Here is a 7776-nt window from a genome sequence, read left to right on the forward strand (position 1 = left end):
GGATACGTCTCTATGTTTTTCTTTCTTTTTGAAACACCGAGATACGTCCCTATGTTTCTCCTTCTTTTTGAAACATCAGGATACGTCCCTATGTTTCTCCTTCTTTTCGAAACACCGGGATATGTCCCTATGTTTCTCCTTTTTCGGTTAAGAGCATTTGGAATACGTTCCAATGCTTGAGCCATTCCGAAACACCATGATACGTCTCTATGTTTCTCTTTCTTTCTGAAACACCGGGATACATCTCTATGTTTCTCTTTCTTTCTGAAACACCGGGATACATCCCTATGTTTCTCCCTTTTCGGTTAAGAGCATTTGGAATACGTTCCAATGCTTGAGCCATTCTGAAACACCGGGATACGTCCCTATGTTTCTCCCTTTTCGGTTAAGAGCATTTGGAATACGTTCCAATGCTTGAGCCATTCCGAAACACCGGGATACGTCCCTATGTTTCTCCTTCTTTCTGAAACACCGGGATACGTCCCTATGTTTCTCCCTTTTTCGGTTAAGAGCATTTGGAATACGTTCCAATGCTTAAGCCATTCCGAAACACCGGGATACGTCCCTATGTTTCTCCTTCTTTTTCCGAAACACTGGGATACGTCCCTATGTTTCTTCTCTTTTTTCGAAACACCAGGATACGTCCCTATGTTTCTCCCTCTTATTCCGAAACACCGGGACACATCCCTATGTTTCTCCTGCTTATTCTGAAACACCGAGATATGTCCCTATGTTTCCCTTTCTTTGGTTAAGAGCATTCGGAACATGTTCCAATGCTTATACCACCCTTTTTCCACTCGCGTGCCGCGTTTGGACGTAACCCTTTCTCTACTCGCGTGCCGCGTTTGGACGTACCCTTTCTCCACTCGCATGCCGCGTTTGGACAGAACCCTTTCTCCACTCGCATGCCGCGTTTGGACGTGCCCTTTCTTCACTCGCGTGCCACGTTTGGACGTACCCTTTCTCCACTCGCGTGCCGCGTTTGGACGTAACCCTTTCTCCTCTCGCGTGCCGCATTTGGACGTACCTGCACTGATTATGCGCATCGCGCCTTCTTGCACAGTCCTTTCCTCTCATGCGTGTGCCACGCTGAGAGATGCTCTCTTTCCTCTCATGCGTATGCCACACCGAGAGATGCTTCCTTTCCTCTCTTGCATGTGCTACGCTGAGAGATGTTCTGTTTGGGACTCCGGGTGTCCTCGGAAGTCGCTTATAGCCTTCTCCGCGTGAGACGCAGCGAGAATTGCATGATTTTCTTACATCCTTTCTGTTGGAATGTGTAGGACCGTTATCTCTTATTCGCTTGCTTAAAATTGTTGTATTTATTTTGCATAAATGCTTCATTACAACTCTCTTTGCATGATCATAAGTTATGCTTGGCATCTTGCATGCCATTTTCATCTTGCCCCTGCCCTCGGGCGCATATTTTTGTTATCTCGAATGCATGTCTAAGTCTTCGACCTCGTCAAAAATGGGTCATCTCTGGGCTTTGACATTTACTCCTGTCATTGTTATGACTTTCGAGTTCTGTAAAAGAGGGGCAACTGTAGACACCCCATTTTTGACCGTCCTCAAGACTTGGACGTCATCGTTTGAACACTCGATGATCATCTATGCTCGTGTTCGTTTTGAGTTCTCGGAGGTCTTGGCTACGCGCCTTGCCTCAAGATCTCTCAACTTGTCTGTTTTGTGCTTGGTTGTGAACCAAACACTTGTGTTTTTGCTTCTAAGGGAAGAGGGAGGCTTTTTTGCCATGCCCTCAACCCACTGGCCAAGGCTTGAGACCACCAGCCCTGTTTTCTTGCCATCGGCCAAGTGTGTTAGCCCGATCGGCAATTTTTTTGGTCGGCCGACACTTATGTTGGTCGATCGGCCATTTTTCGTGGCCGAACCCTGTTCATCTACTTTATGCAGATGTTTTGTGCCAATTGGCACAACTGGCATCCACAATTAACCCCCTCTATACACGTGTATGAAGGGATTTGCCCTTTGCTTAGCTTCTCCAAGAAGCTTTGCAAATTGGATTTCTATAAGAGGGGAGGCCCTCCTCCCTTCTCAGAGGTTCTAAAATTAGGGTTGGAAAGTTGTATCTCTCTCTATCTCTATATCTCCCTATCTCTATCATTTGTGTGTGTATTTGTGACCTAAAGTGAGTTTTGTTCACATTATTGCACACAAACACCTAGCAATACACCATCCTTCGTTGCTGAGGCTCTAAGGAGTTGTTGTTAGGGTTCTTGGAGTGGTTTTGATCAAAGAAAAGTGCTGGTGTTGTGTTCTTGAAGGTGTTCTTCAAGGGTGAGCATTCTTGCTTTAGATATCCCTTTCTTGCTTAGGCTTTTAGCCCTTCTTGCTTATTGTTTTAAGCTTAGCTATTAACTGATAAAATTTCTATTTTTACTTGCTTTTGAACTTTGTTTACGGTCACTTTCAGGTTTGGGGTTGTTTACCCCCTTTAAGGCCTTATTAGGCCTTGTTTTAGGCCATCCTTTTTGGCCCTTGCTTTGAGCTTTGCATGACCTTTCCACCACTGAAATCCAAAGGAATTTCAGTGGTGAAAAGGTGGTTTTGGTGTCTTAAATAGGAGAGGGTCATCCCCTATCCTTGTTGTCTTGAAAGCTTGCATAAATGGCTTATGTTGGTAGCTTGTATGCTTAGCTTGTTTTAGCTTCATTTCAATATATATTAAGCTTTGCTTTGCCATGATATAGCACTGTTTTAAGTTGGTTTAGACATACCATGCATGCTTCATGTACTTGTCCTGTAATCCCATGATTTGCCTGAACATGCATCATGCTTTAAACCATACTTCTAGCATGATTTTGGCTCGACTCCATGAAGCTTTTAGTCTTGTTGTAACATGCTCAAGCTCTGATTTGAGTTATTTTAACCATGTATGCCATGCTTTGTATAGCCACCATACATTTTAGCTTGTTAGCTTTGGGTGTCCAAGTCATTAGCATGCTTTACTTGGGCCATTTCAGGGATTTGGAGTCACTTGCTATGTCATTTCAATCCATATAGTATGCTCATATACTTGCACTTATCACTCCTTTAATGTTTTAAGGAGTTGATGTTTTATGCCTCATGAATGTATCATTGTGTATGTCATCATGCTTAGGCATTTGGGATGCCATCTAAGTGGGTTTTCAGGCTCATTTTGACATGCCATAACTCTGTTTTTGGTTGCTTAAGTCATGCCATGTTTGGCTTTGATAGGTGTAGTGTAACACCTCTTTTGTGGCCTTGTTTCCTTCATGCTTTTGGTCCTTTATTCTAGCATGTTTTGGCTTCATTCCTTGCATGTTTTAGGATCATCTTGACTTGATTTAGGACTGTTTTGGGTTATGTTTGCCATATGCTCCTTGTTTTGTGTAGCTTTGGTTCAAGTCCCTTCACAAGCCTTAGGCTTTGAGCCTTATGCATGCTATGCTTGATTTGTTTATGTGATTTGGCATCACCCCTAGCATTATTTCAGAGCATGTAATGTTGTCACATTTGCATGCTTTTCACCTCTTTTAAGTGTGCTTAAAAGTTACCCTTTTATGCCTTAGTCTTTAGGCCAATTAGTATGCATGTTTGTATGAGCTTTTGTCCTTATTTCCATAGCATTTTGGCCACTGATTTGGACCTATTTGAGAGCTGCCCATTTTGGTTTAAGTCCATCCCCGGATGTTGTCGCATGCTTGTTGCATATTTGGTAAATTGCATGTTGTAACATGCTAGTTCAATTGTGCCTTGTTGCATACTTGGTCCATAACATGTTGTTGAATGTTTAAGTGGTATTGCATTTGGCATGCTTTTGTTAAGTAGCTTTGCATGTTTGCATATCTTGTCCCTTTACATGTTGTCACATGTTTGCCTTGCATGCTTGAATGTCCATGTTGCATTTGGCATGCTTGTCTAAGTTGCATTGCATTTGGCATGCTTGTTACCATTATCCATGTATGGCATTGTCATTAACATGCTCATGTTGCATTAGTCCTGCTTGCATGCATGCATCTTTTGCCTCTTGATCAATCATGATAGAGGTTTGGGGGCCCATTATGTGTTATGTGCATTTCATTTGATATTGAATTGCACATTCGGCACCATTGGCCATCATGCATTGAAATGCGTGATTGATGGCCCGAGGGTCGAAAATCATACTTCCTTGAGTTCATGACATGATAGGAAGGGTGGTTGTGCACACATTGCCTTGAAAATGCATTGCCATGCTCTGTTTGTCCTCTGCTGCAGCAAAACAGCATTCTGCAGGAAGAGATGGCCGGCCAGCCATCTTTAGTGCCGGTCGGCTACAAATTTATGGCCGAGAGCCCCATTATTGGTCGCGGACCAATTCCACATGGCCGGTGTTCCCATACCTTGGCCGGTGACATCCCACAGTGCTCAGGGAGTAATTCAGAAGCATCCTTGAGACTTGCACAGTTTTCAGAGGTGTAGAGCAGTGTAAACAGAGGCAGCATGAGCATGGCGATAGATTTCCGAGCGGAGCCGAGCATGCATGCATTTGTCCTTCGTTCCGAGGCCTCTTTACCGCTTTAGTAGCTCAATTAATTTGTTTAATTAGTTAAGTGTTGTGTAATAATTAATTAGCTAGGATAGTTGATTAATCATTTGGTTTGTATTATTTATTCAGACCCTCTGTCGAGAGGGCGAATTTTGTAATAAGTGTGCGTGCGTGTGTGCATTTCTTCCAACCCCACGTCTTTCTCCCTTTTACTTAACCGTTTTCAATGGTTAGTTTTAGGACATGTTTCAATTAGCATTCTTATGCTATGCATGTTTTCATCATTCATCTGTATTGCATGCACCGGGCTCGGCGCATCATACTAACTGCATTGTATTTCAATTCCAACTTGAATACATGTATCAATTGCTGCATCTTATATGCCATTTTAGGATAGCCGAGCTTATTTCTAGTTGCATTTTGCATGCGTTACATTAGCCATCTTAACATGAACTAGGATCATGCATTGGTTACTAACTAGTTTCTGTTTTGGCTCTGAGTACTAGGTAAGCTTTTATGCTTTAGCATCTTGCATGAGTGTGAATGTTGCCATGACAGCATGCTTGCCATGAGATTGTTTGCTTATGTGATATAACTGCCTGATTGCCTCTGGGTGAAGGTTGGATTACTTGAATTGGAACAATTCATAAAAAATGCGAGTTTTAAGCCCACTTGAGGTGGCAAAATCATGTTTTCTAAGCCCACTCGAGAGTGGCAAATCCACGTCTTAGCCTACTTGCGAGCAGCACCATCAAACCATTTTCAAACAAACAAACATGAGATGATTTGTTCCAACTTAGGCGATCTAGTCTATACTTGTGTGTTGTGCGCATCACCTAGTGATTTTAGCTAATTAACCGGAATAAGAACGCATGTATTTTCAAAAATGAGATATCATGTTTAGTAGTGGCCGATCTTTGATCGGGCGAGCGGGGGTGCTCATAGCTGACCTTCCCAATCATACCCAAGTTCCCGAGCCGAGGCAACTTTGGTGATGACAGAAATGTGGCCTTAGGCTCGAGTCAGGGTTTCCTAAATTCCGCCAAAATAAAATGTTTAGGTGGCGACTCTGTATCTGGCAAAGCAGTCCATGTTTGGCACTTCTTTACAATAATCAATTTTCCAAAACGATTTTCCAGATTTGGACTCTTTGGTGATTTATCAATCTCACATTGCACATTGTGAGATCAGATTAAGAACTGTGACATTCGAGTCCGAACTGTAGCATGAGGCCCTCAGGGTGCGTTTACACCAACCATCAATTCAGTCGACAGGGTTGATCACTGAAAGTTAGACGATTTCGATTCACCCTCGTCCTCCCCGATCGCCTCAAGTGTGACGATCAAATCGGAAAAATTTTAGAATGTGTCGTCCTAACACTATCTCAGCTTCAGTACATTCCTAGCATCCCCTCTCCCCAAATCACGCACAAAATCTCATTTCAAATTTTTTCCAATTCCGTGATTTAGGGTTTCACACAAATCTGAAATCCTCTCATTCAAAAAGGGATTCGGGTTGTGGGTGTGGGTTGCAGGTGTGGTACAAACAATCTTTCCTGGTGGGTTGTGTGCCATGCCACAACAACCCCACTAAGGCAATAAGCACCAAAAAACATTTAGTGCACTCCTCCGTTATGTGACACCCACAATGTGCCACGTGATTAACCCAACCCAAACATAACATACGTGCACTACACCCCTAATACACATAAGTCATGTGTGGCACACGCACGCTTCCCCAAAACAAACCAACCCACCCCAACACATACTTCAAACGTTCAAAAAAATGGCAAATATGCAATTTACAAAATAAAATGACCAAATAGATCATTACAAAACAAATAGGACTAATTGGTCTACAAGTATAACTTATAGGATTGAATCTTGACTTTGACTTGTATTTTTTTTCATTGCCAACTCAATTTTTTGCAAGTATGGAATATTCTTCATCATTTTAGACGAAATTAACAACGTCAAAGAAGTAAAATGCAAAAATGGTCAAAACCATGTTGGGATTCTTTGCCTATTATTAAACCATAAGAATAAAGTGTTCCAGTCCTTAAACATGAGGGGATAAAATGAATTTTTCCCTTAAAAAAAACCTAACACCCACTAAATTTGATTAGGATAGTCAAATTATTTTAGCCTTTGTTAGGGCGTGTGATAGCATCATAAAGGAGTTGTAGTCATTGTTGTGCAGCTTGCACAACAATAACTATTGTGTAGTGCGTGAGAATTATTTTGGATTTTATTCTAATAATCCGAACCGTTCAATTTTTAAATAACATTGAGTAGAACATACATGTTAAAAATCAAGTTGATCGGATATTGATAGACCCTTCATCGACTTACATTTGTATTCACTTTAAGACTTATATATTTATTTTCTGATATATACAAATGCGTGTTGATGAAATGCCTATCGATATTGGATCAACTTGATTTTTTACAAGTATGTTCTACTCAATGTTCTTTAAAAATTGAACGGTTCGGATCATGAAAATAAAGTCTGAAATAATTCCCATGAGCTACACAACAGTCATTGCTGTGCAAACCGCACAGCAGTGAGTGACCCCTGATCTGAAAAACTGCTCATTCATTACTTGACAACTAGGGAGAATTTAAGGGTTAATTACATATTGTCTCATTTTAGTTCCTAATAGTTAAATTGTATTAATTTGGTTTCTAATGTACAAAAGTATTTTAATTTGGTCCTCAATGTTTAAATTGTGCCAATCTAATTTCTAATGTATAAAATTTTACAATTTAGTCCCCCAATTTAATTCTGTTAATAGACATAAAGATATGGACAAAACTTCAAGTATTATGAATTTAAATTTATATATGCTGCCAAAAAACCTCAAGTTAAAAAATATTTCCCAGTGTAATGTTTTGCTAGTAAACATTCTTTATTTTTTGGGTCCAAATATAACTTAATTTTTGTTGAAATGCAGAGCCCTCAAATCACAGAATCGTCCAGGGACCCTCCCTATAGAGTTTGTCAAGCTCCCCTTCCTAAAAGTGATGTAAGTAAAGGCCTTGTTTGGTTAACATTTGAAAAAGTCACTTTTGAGGTATTAATAAAAAGAAAAGCTTTAGCTGATTTCATTTAATTTGTTTAGCTAACAATTGAGCAGAAGAAAAATTATAAGATACATCCCATATTGAAAGTTGTTAAAAAAATTAAGGAAAAAAAAAATAGAGTTTGACCATTGTAATAAAATGAATCTTGAGTTTTAATTTTATCAATTTAAATTCTAATACTTT

The sequence above is a fragment of the Camellia sinensis genome, chromosome 7 (genome assembly GCF_055761805.1).
Source record: "Camellia sinensis isolate YWXY chromosome 7, ASM5576180v1, whole genome shotgun sequence".
NCBI lineage: Eukaryota > Viridiplantae > Streptophyta > Magnoliopsida > Ericales > Theaceae > Camellia > Camellia sinensis.